The sequence below is a fragment of the Calypte anna genome, chromosome 4A (assembly GCF_003957555.1).
Source record: "Calypte anna isolate BGI_N300 chromosome 4A, bCalAnn1_v1.p, whole genome shotgun sequence".
NCBI classification, from domain to species: Eukaryota; Metazoa; Chordata; class Aves; order Apodiformes; family Trochilidae; genus Calypte; species Calypte anna.
In genome coordinates this window covers 17,262,856-17,273,954 of record NC_044248.1, presented here as the reverse complement: position 1 = coordinate 17,273,954, position 11,099 = coordinate 17,262,856, and the positions used below count along the sequence as shown (strand labels likewise).

General features: G+C 40.7%; 1 long non-coding RNA gene and 1 other non-coding gene across 2 annotated transcripts; both read right to left on the bottom strand.

Moving 5' to 3' along the window:
- Positions 1-4,464: 4,464 nt before the first annotated feature.
- On the bottom strand, positions 4,465-7,321 carry LOC115598251. Its single transcript, XR_003987527.1, has 5 exons — positions 7,292-7,321; positions 6,788-7,003; positions 5,749-5,867; positions 5,257-5,340; positions 4,465-4,748 (listed from the first exon to the last, which is right to left on the bottom strand). It is a non-coding gene; the product is annotated as an uncharacterized LOC115598251 (long non-coding RNA).
- LOC115598302 lies at positions 5,470-5,587 on the bottom strand. The gene has a single exon (XR_003987555.1). It is a non-coding gene; the product is annotated as a small nucleolar RNA SNORA26 (small nucleolar RNA).
- Positions 7,322-11,099: the final 3,778 nt, after the last annotated feature.

The following is an 11,099-nucleotide window of genomic DNA, read 5'->3' as shown; positions in this document are numbered from 1 at the left end:
TGGCAGTCTGAAGAGTTTAGTGCAGAACTTAATAGGACCAGTCTAGAGAAGCACCTTCAGATTTTCCTTCTGCTTTGACTCACAGTAAATTGACACACTGCAAGGGCTTGTATCAAGTCAAGTGAGATCAGATGACATAGATACTGTGAATCAAACAGATACAGCAAAAAAACATAGGCTTGGAGACAAAAAATGAGATAAAGCACTCCTGATGAAGTAAACAAACAAACAAACAAACAAAATCCCCACCAGAAACCCCCACATCCTGTTACTTGTTTACATAATTGGTTTCCTTAAAGGAAGAGACATGGGAAAGCAATGCTGCAGGGGAGCAGCAGCAGCTGGAACCATCACTGCCCAGCTCAGAGCCAGGGGGCAGCTGGGACCTTGCTCAGAGGAGTGAGAGTTCTCAGCCTCGGAACCCCCACCCACCAGTGGGCATCAGGACACATTGCTATTAAATGTCAAGGTACCCAAACACAGGGTGCTCTCCCTACAATAAAACGTTATAAAAATACTGACCTGGCAGCAGCTTTTGTGCAAGGCCAAAAATTATTCGTGCCTGCCATCAGCTCCTTACAAATCAGGAGTAGTGGACAACAGCTGATGTGCAATACTCATAATGCATTCATTATGCAGTAAAAGAAGCAGCAATAGCTTGAATCTGGGAGGAAATCAATGTAATCTTATAGTTCTTGGGGTTGCTTAAATAATTTTCACACTACTGTTACTATAAAAATACATCACAGAGTTAAAACCTTTTAGTTGTACATATGAGTTCTATCATGATACCTCTTCCTCTTTCCATCTTTTCTTGATATCAGAAGTATGTCCAGGTGAAAATCACAGATTTCAAGCAGAGCTGCAGAAAAGTGGGTGGTTTGTTTTTGTTTTTTTCTATAACACGCAACAGAGGACAGAGAGGCCATAATCTATCTGCAAATTATAACAGAAGAAACAAGGTCTAAAACAGAAGTTTTAAGGAAATCCATGGATATTTGGAAAAAACCCATGGTATATCACAGCATACCAGCAACTGTAAAAAGCTTGTACCATACTGTGCCTGAAATTGGTATCCTGAGTCTAGATATGTGGAAAAGAGCACACTGTACCTGGTGACGGACTGCATCCTTCTGTGTATTTTATTCAGCTTTATTCCCTTCTGGTTATTTTACCAGTAAAGAATATTGTATGTATCTTATGTTCATACTTCAGAGGAAAGAAAAAAAGAAGTGATGAAGGTAGTGTGATCCATTACTAGAATCCTAAGAACATTATAATTAGAAATTTTGTCAAGTAGAGAAAATTTTCTGTACAACTTCTATTTATTTTCTTTCACCTTCCAAACTGCTAATTTTCTATATTTAAGGCACAAATCACAATACAGCCAAACAGAAAGTGGGATTTCATCTTCCTGCATCATCCATAATAAGACTCAATGGCAGGAGCACTAATAAAGCCTAAGCCAAATTCCTTTATACAAATGACCTTCACATAATTCCTTCACTTCTCAGGAGAAACTCTGAAAACCACTCTGAATCACAGGCCATATACACCTCTGCTTTGGTGTGCAATAAACCACTAAGAAGGAAATAAAACAACCTCACCTGCTGCCACATTAGACAAAACTGGGGATCTGCACAAGCTATTTTCTCCAAACTCAGACAGTGCTAACAGCAGGAACTCCCCAGTTTTTTTCATTCCTTGCTTTTGTGTACACTGCTATCTATAGGGCTCTATTTCCAATTTCTCTTGCTCATTATTCTAATAAGGTATATTTACACCAAAATATATTTATTAAAATGTGTTGTGAACTAAATTGTCTTACAGTAAACACATACAACACCATCCAAAGATGGTGTCGTTGTTGTCAACTTTTATACTTCTTTTAATCTGAAAGAGTGTGAACATTTTCAGTACTATGTGCTCAGCATTCATGCAGTCAAAGCTGTAGAACTTAAGTATCAAACCCTGTGAGGAAATCTCTGATCTTTACATCAAAGCCCACTGAAAAGAAAAGGCCCTCTTTGCAGCACTGAATGTCAGTGAAGGTCACACAGCTTTCACCTTTATTTAGATAAGCAAAAGTATTGATGTGTGGAAAAATCCAATGTGAGTTGCAACTGAAACCAAACACAGGAAGTTTTAAGAAAATCTGTTCTGTCTGTTCTAATTTACCTAGCAAGCATAAAAAGAGGATTTTTACATCTCATAAGATGGCCTAAGGGGGGGAATTGCAATGCTGTAACTTCATTTAGTGGTCAGTGTTCACACAAACCTTCTTAGTGAAGAGCACAGTCCCACAGGGTGATGTTGGGGTAAATGGGCTAATTTACAACAGGAAAGTTTTCAGATTTAGACTTGGCTTTGTGTTCCTAGACAAATACTCATCCCTTTGTTTTGCCTCGCTGCATTAACTTGGTGTAGTATAAAATTCATTAGAGAACAATGCCTGAACTCATAGATTTATATTCCAAAAAGCCTGAAGATAGCATAGAATCAAGCTAAAGTTAATTGATGAGACTTCTTTTTGTAACTACTCATGAGAAATCAGAGAGCAGAATATTCTAAAGTGACCAATCTTTCCAACCAGCTTCTCTTCAAAATTACTTTCAGCAGAGAACAATAGCCCAAAGTGATTGCACATTTAGGCAATTGTGAGGTCATAAACCTTATAAATACATGAAATAATTTGGTACTTCTTTAGTTTAAAATACAGGCTCTACTTAGTTTTTGTATTAAACCAGTTCTACTGAAAAGCTCTTCCCAGTTTTAAAGAACATGCCTTAAAATTGCCTTGGCACCTCAAGAATGAAATGTTAAGCATTCACCAGAGAATCTCAAGTATTTTTTTTCATTCTTGCTCTCTCCAGATGTTTAAAAAAAACAGGTAAATTGAATCCATTCATGCTTTGTGGATCATGTTCAGAATGAACTCCCTCTCTTTTCCTCAGCCTTTATGACCAGATGTTTCAGAAGGATGTAACAGGACAGACTGGACTTCACATGCCACATCACCACTTCCTGGCACATGAGTATTTCATTAATAGCTACCATGAATTAAGACTTCACCAAAATTGTGATCTTATTGGAATTCTATTGTTTTACAGGAAAACCTGTAAAACACATCCCCAGTACACAGTATCAGTGTGTATGCCACTCATGTGAAAAGTTTTTCAGCATCATAAAGACTGAAAGAAAACTTCATTTGTCAGCAATGGAGAGTACATCTATTCCTATATTGAGCTTCTTGAAATTTAAGAGAAATTTCTCCCATTAAGGAAAAACAAAGCAAACCAAACAAGCAACAAGAAAAGCAATGAGCACTTAACTACTTGAAAGAACCAGCTTTTAATAGTACAGTAAAGCCAAAGATTAAATGTGGCTCAAAAGACAAGTTTAAATCAGTGTCAGGACAATTCAAAACACAAAAAAATTACAGCACTTTTAAACTCTAACTGTGCTTTATAGTGAAGGTGCATCTTTCAGTAAATGCAAGTCATGCCAAAAACTAAAGTATGAATAACCCAATTTAAATCTAGACCATAATGACTCAACAAAAATGCTGAAGGAGCACTATGAAAAAAAGAATATTAAAATATCTTCAGAACAATCAGAAGCATGCAGCCTACAGAACAGTTTGCAAGCACAAGAAATGCTCAAGTAATAAAGGAGCCTTTGAGAATTTGAAGGCCACATCACAAAAGCCAAATGAATGATTTGTCTGTGACAGACATTACTTCCTCAAGTTTTTAAAAACCAGGGTTGAATCAACAAGGACCTGTCTGAAACATTTTGGAACAAATCGTGAATAAGGACCATTAGGATTTAATGGTACTTTTTAGCACCAACTCACAGCATGAAGTCAGAGTAGTGCTGCTCAAAAAAAACCCTAAATAAGTCTCTGAAGGAGTCACCACCTAAGCACTGAGCATGACTCAAAGGAATTTGCTTTATTATCAAAGTCTTCAGGTATGTCCTTTAAGGCTGTAATAGTTCCAATGAAAGAACTTTAGTGTACTAACCCTTAGGCCATTAATTCAGAAAGAAGAGGAACAAATAGGTCATTTTCATAAGTGCAAAATAATTTAAGCTATTTTCAGCATCAACTGATGTGAAAAAACCAGAATTTTTATTTTAAATATGCAAGCAACAGGATTCTTGCTAATAGTATTTGTTCTTTTAAGTCTGAGACAATCTTTTGACAAGCTGGTGAACACACACAACCTAATGAAATACATTAAAAGTTGAACAGTACATCACAAACTGCTTTTGCATTCTAAAATACCTCGGAAAACCAAGACCAGACCTTTGGAATAAAAGGGCTATTTTCAATGGATTTTAAAGTATGGGTTTAAGTTTATCAAGTCTGGTCATGGAAACTGTTTCTGCATGACAATTGTTCAAATCCACAAAACCTCATCCAGGAAGTACCTGGAAAAAACCCCTCCAGAACACACCAACTTCCAGTATCATTCTTATGCTTTATTTCAATTAATGCACAGACATAGAAGCAAATCACAGCAGTTTTTATTAGGAAACTTCAGTTCTGACAAATGACATGTTTAAACATGGTCTTGAAGATGTGGTTTTAGCCATTGATTGGTTCAGTTCCACCTCCAAGCCAATCCATGACAGGCAAGGCATGCAGGGATGGAGTATGAACTGAGGATCAGCCACTCACCAAACCATCAGCTGATGTGATCTGCACTGCCACTACAAATCCCTTCCAGGTGCTCTTTTCCTCCCTGTAAAATGTTTTACAAACATTGCAGTCAGGCACACAAAAGAGGTAACTGGCCTAAGGCTGAGCTACACAAACATGTTCCATGACACTAAACCCTAAGTTGGAGCCATTTCTCAATCCATTTTTCAGAGCAGGATTTTTCTTTCCCATATCATTAGTCCATTCTAGAGGACCAGCCAATTAGTATAAATGGGGCCAATAACTATCATGCCTGTAAGCTTTCCTCAGATTTCTTTCTGATTCAGATTGGTTAAATCTATAGAAATTTTTAGCCACCTCTAAACTTTTGCACTAGTCCAAACTAGTGTTGGATTGGGAGTGGGTTTGTTGGTGCTGGTTTTGTTTTGGGTTGGTTTTTTTGGTGGTGGTGGGACGTTTTTTTGCTTGGGTTTTTTTTGGGTTTTTTTGTTTGATTTTTTGTTTCTTAGTTTCAAAGCAAGGAATACCTTAAATTTCTTTGAATATAGATCCATCCACTAATACCTGCTAATCCTTTTTACACTACATACCTGGAGATCAATTAATTTACAAGGACCTCTTAACTCAAGATGTTTATCCCATAGATTCATGAAGCATCAACACACTGGAGAGACCTGAGAAAAAGATTAACATCAAACTGATATTAAGACAATACAATCAGATGATGGTTCAAGACCTACCTACAAGCTGTTTTGAATGCATAGAGCTGACCTGTAAACTTCTCAAGTTCAGTGGTTTCATGCATGTGTTCCTCTCAGCATGATCCAAAGAAGAGTTTCAACCTCAGCTCTGGGTTTCAGAGAGATATTTTATACCCCTCTGTATTGGCCACTTAAGACACTGCCAGACTTAAGAGGGCAAAGCATAAAAGGGGAGCAGATTATTTTTTTTTCTCCTTTCTTTATTAGTAAGATGATCTGAACTTACCACTTACTCAAGAGATCGCAGTTTAGATGAAATTTGTCAGCTATCAGAAAGACTTAAAATGATCTGCAATTGTCATTACATTAGGTCACACTTACCTTCTAGCAGAAGGTGGAAGGTGGTGTTAATTCCTCAGAAATCCTGAGCATTGTTTCTGATTTAGGTGTGATCATACATCTTTAGAATGTTTCAGTCAAGAAGTTTCTAAGTGGGATACCTAAACAGCACAAAGAAAAATTATCAAGTTATAGTTTAATTTATATTATGGCTAATTACAGACCTCCTTAAACCCATTCCCCACAAAGTTGCAGAAGTCCTTTACATAAAGTTTATTGAGAAGAGCTAGGAAAAAAAAAACCAAACAAACCAGTAAATAGTTCAAGCTGAAAAGATGAGGTTGAAAAGATTCTTTTCTAAACAGCCCAACTAAATAGAACTTTTAAAACTACTAATCAGAAACAATGAAAAGTTATTAAATCTCAATTTTACCTCAAAAATGCTTATAGCATTGACACTACCCTAACATAAACTGTAAATTTCTGAATTTGACAGGTCTTTCCAGCCAACTCCTTGCTAACCTGTGTCTGCTTATATATACTTAGTAACACATTATAGAGTTCAGCCAAGAGACCCATCAAAAGTTACTGTTACAGACATAGAATATTGGGCCTATGGAAACTGTAGCTTTTTGTTTGATGTTAACTCCATTTTAACTTAAATGCCTACGGCATTCAGTACCATAAACACTGCAGGTTTTAACTGTACTTTTCTTGATACAGCCTATAAAAAAGAAATCACTGCACTGAATCAGATTTAAGGTCTGTCCAGCTCAATACAATATAGTAAAGAGCAGAAAAGTACAAATAACTTTTTCCCCACAGTAACAGGCAAACAGTAAGGAGGGATATCTGGAAGGCCAGCTAGCTACCTAGAATAGGAATATTTTAAATACAGAAAGAACAAATGAGACCTTAAAAATCCAGGCACTATCTCAGTGCTACCGACTAGAACCTTTTTGTGCTTGCCTGGAAGTGGCACAAATTCTCAGGATTCAAACCCCTTCGTTTCTGAAGCCCAAAGCCTTACCTAAGCAGCCCCACGCTGTGAGATATGGGATGAGGTCGCTGTGTCCCTTACCTACAGGCCTTCCAAGGCCCCACTCCAGTTCCCCAGCAAAGGGGGGCAGCGCCACGGCCTCCTCTGCTCTGCCTCCTGCCCCGCCCGGTAGCAGCCGAGCGCGGCAGGACAGCGGACAAAGGCATTTGACGGCCTTGCCGAGCCCTTGGGACGCTCTCCGCCGCCTTCCTCCCGTCCCGGAGGACGCCATGGGGTAGGCGAGGCCCGCGCCAGACACTGCGGAGGGAGACGCGAGTCAGGCCGGAGAGGCGAGGGGACGGGGGAAGGGGGAGGGAAGGGAAGGCATGTGCCTCACGACAGGATGCAGGGCGGAGAGGAGGGCTCCGCACTGGGTTTATGTGAGGGAAACGTCGTCTATCCCCCTGTGTTGACTTCCCGGAGCACCGCCAGGCTCCGAGAGGGCAATATGTGAAGGGAAGGCCCAAGCGGGTCCCATTGCGCCCAACCCCACACCCCGTCCGTGAGGAGCGCCCCAGGGCTCCGGGAGAGCGCGGCCGCCCTTACCCAGCGCCGGGCGGCGGGGAGAAGGAGGGAGCGCTGCCTCCCTCCGCCTTAAATAACCCCCGCGCTCCCGCGAGACTCCGCGTGGCGCCCTTCCCGCTGCCTATTGGTAGAGCTGGAGCACGTGACCCCGCCAGGCAGAGGGTCCTGGTGTGCGTTGGGCGGCGCGGCGGCGGAGCCGGCCCCGAGGCCCGGGGGAAGGCGGCCTCGGTCTCTCCCCTCTGCCCCCCGCCTCAGCCCCAAGCTGCCCTCCCTGGCGCGGTCAGTCAGGGGCGGGCCCGCCGCCTGGGTCATGACGGGGCTTTCGTCTTCGTTGGACGTAATTGTCGATCTCTGCCTAGGCCGAAGGTCTTTAACAGAAAGAAAAGCGTCCTTGGTGTGCAGCAGCAGCAGCAGCAGTAGTTCTGAGGAACTAAACCCGCTGATCTCTGTCTCGACTCCCGTCTAAGCCCTGCTTTGGAAGGCTTAGGATGTGTCTGTAAGAACAGTGAAGCAGACCTCAAGCCTGCGATAACACCCGTGGTGTTACAGCCCTCGCAGCTGGCTCTGGAGCACGCCCGAGGTGCAGCTCTGCCCGGCACGGTGGCACCAGGCCTGCAGACCTGCGTGTCAGCAGGAAACATGGATTCTACCACAGCTCTTCCACCTGAGCTGAGATGTGCTGCCCGACTGGGAATCCTGCTAAGAGATTTTAGGCTGTGCAAGCAAGTTAGCGTAAACTGGCAATTAGTAATTGCCAGAGACTTTGAATGATTGCACTGAGACTTCTGAATGTTGCCCAGCCAAGTCCCTGCTTCAGGAAGAGCTGCCTGCCTCAGCCAGAAACAATTTGTCTTGGCTCCTAGGAAGTTGCTACCATCACATCTTAGTGTGTAGAAAGAAAGTTAGGGGTTGCTCCACTCTCCCTGCGAGTTTTCTGAACCCTGTATTTAAATTAGCCACAGCCGACCTAAACCCACGGTATTCAGGCTGAAACAGTCACATAGTTGTAATCCAGGAGGATAGCTCTAGAAACTGTGTCTTATCACTTCTAGTTACCTCTTCAGTCAAATTATGGATACTTGCTTAAAACATTGTTGCAGATGCATTGATGCGATCTGTGTGCCAGCACATTTACTGTGAGTACATCAGGATTCAACAGCTCTCTCAGGACTCAAGGTAAATCACTCTGGATATGAATTTATGAGGCATGTAGCTTCCAGTTATTTCAGGCGGGATTCTCTGAAATTACCATTTTCTACACCTAGTCACTTAAGTCAGACCAGCCCCTTCTTGTAACCAAAAAATGAAAAGGTGTCCAAGATTTACATTTTTACCACCCATGCCCATGGATATGCCTCAGTTTCTTCTTTTCCACTACAGAATGTAAACTGGCACCTCTGTTAGCACAGCAAACCAGTCGTTGCTATCCCAGATGAGTGTTTTAACCATTCCATTCAGATAAAATCCTACTCCTCCCCATGCACAAGCTTTCTTCTGCCTTTCCCATGCAAACTTTGCTTTGTTTGTCTTCTCTCTGGCTCTATGAAACTACTTCCAGATCTGACAGTGGCACAGCTTCAAGAGGAGGAATGCAGAGGCCACCTGCCCTGTCTGTGCCTTTGTGAAGAAATAGGGAATAGAATAGGCACCAATAGAATAAATTACTGTCCTGGCAATGGCCAGATGGGGATTTGAGCTACTTCAAATGCAGGCAGGCTTCTCCTGTTTCCTGGGCAAATGCTGCAATCATTGAATTATTACCTACCAGACTGTGTTTTGCTGGAGGGAAAGGGCTGCCTCTTACTTATCTGAACAAACTTCTCTGCTGGATACTCAGCCTGCCTGCAAGCCTGGGTATCTTGGAGGCCTGTGGAAAGCTCACATTTCTGGTGGATCTGAAGAGGCCTAATTTTGAGATGGATCCTGGATTGTTATCCAGGAAAGATGCAGGTCTAGTCAGTCAGCAGAATTTTCAGTTGTCATGGGAGCTTGACTAGTGAACATGAGAACATTAAAGGGGGAAGGAGGGAGGCATGGACAGTTGTTATACTTGAGAATCCAATACTTAACATGCAACCTTTGTTCCACACTGGCCATGTCACCATGTCACAAAGAAGAGCCCTTGCTGCTTATCAGTGTGAGGGGTTAGCAGGTTCTACACGTGCCAGGGAAATACTGTCAGGCACAAGGTCAACCATGCTAGTAGTTGTTCTGTTTACTTTGGGGCACTTCCACCTCAAGTAAACATGGAGAAGACAATCTCAAGGCCTTGCATTTTGAAATTAGCTAAGAGGCAGTTAAGTGCCTTGGTTATTTTATGGCTTTAATCTTTTTAAGGAGTCTGTGGTGACCCAAACACAGTTGTTCAAGTCTTGAACACTGGTGCTCTGATCAGACAACTCTCTCTTTCTGGGATGCATGAATTTAATCTCTAGGTCACTGCTCTGATTCTTCTCTCAGTTGACAGAGTTTAGGGAAACAAAACAAAACCAAACCAAACCCCATCACATTGAGCTCACCACAATGCACAGCTATCATTAATGTTTCATTTCAATGTCACTGTTTTTTCCCGCACTGATGAAGGAAAACCAAGAAAGTAAAATCTTGATGTGTGACCATCAGTCTTTGCAGATTGATGACAGGATCTATCTGCATTAAATAATTGGCAGGCTTGGGACCTCACCATGTAGCAGCTCTTTTTTTGGTTTGCTTTTGGGTTTTGTTTTTTTTTTTTTAGTTGATTAAAACTTTGATATGCTAATGTACTAAAAATGTAATTTGATTAATTTATGCCACAATTTCCATAAAATGAAAGGGCTATTTTAAATTCATGCTGAAAATAGACTAAATACCACTTACATCTTGTCTGCTGTCAAAATATCCTTTGTGTTTTGTCCTCAGAGTGTATATTAGTTAAAATTAGAGTCTGTAGAATAGAACAAAAATAATAAATAAAATCTTTGGAGAAGAAGAGGCAAGCAAGCTAGAACTGTTATTTTCTTTCTGGAGGGAGAGTCAGCAATATATTTCTGTTAGAAACTTAAGCTTTCTCTTATTTTTCATAGAATCATAGAATTATAGAATCAGTGATTCTCTTCTTCTTTGATAGATTACTTCCATGGCTAAAGAATTTGGTTTTCTCTTTCTAGCCAACATGTATGGTTAGAATTTAAATAGGATCTTTGCAGCTGAAAGCACATTTTGTTTAGGTAGGGAAAGTGCCAGTGAAGCTTGCTAGTGAACTTCATTGCTGAATCAAAGCAAAAGTTCAGCAGTTCTCTTATCCTTACGGTTCAAAGCTCCTGATACAATCTTAAAGCACAATTAAACAGAAGGAAAAAGGCAAGAGTAAGATATTATGAGATAATCACACCTCTAGGCCACTATTGAGCATTGAATTGACTGTAAAGGTCTAAACATCCTCTTCATAGAATAGACTGTTTAACAGTTACCACTATAGAACTGTCAGCTCTTTTCATCTACTCAGCCAACTTTTGGTGTATTTGACATTGATGTATTTGCATCTGGTTTATTCTGCTGTCTTTGGGCTTTCAAATCTGGCATCTGGCCAAAAAAAAAAAAAAAAAAAAAAAAATCAGATGCTGTCAATATATTTTGCTTTCATCTGTAAAATAATAGTTGTTGAGAAAAAGGAAGAGCTGGCATTCCTGTCTGTGATATTAGTAAAGATTAGTAAAGATAGAAGAGATTCAGAGATTAGTTTAATGCAAATTTAAAATATTTTTAATTTTTTTTTAAAATGCATATTTGGTAGGTAACAGTACAACTTAAGATTCTAAAGATAAAGTATTGCATTTTAAATCAAGAT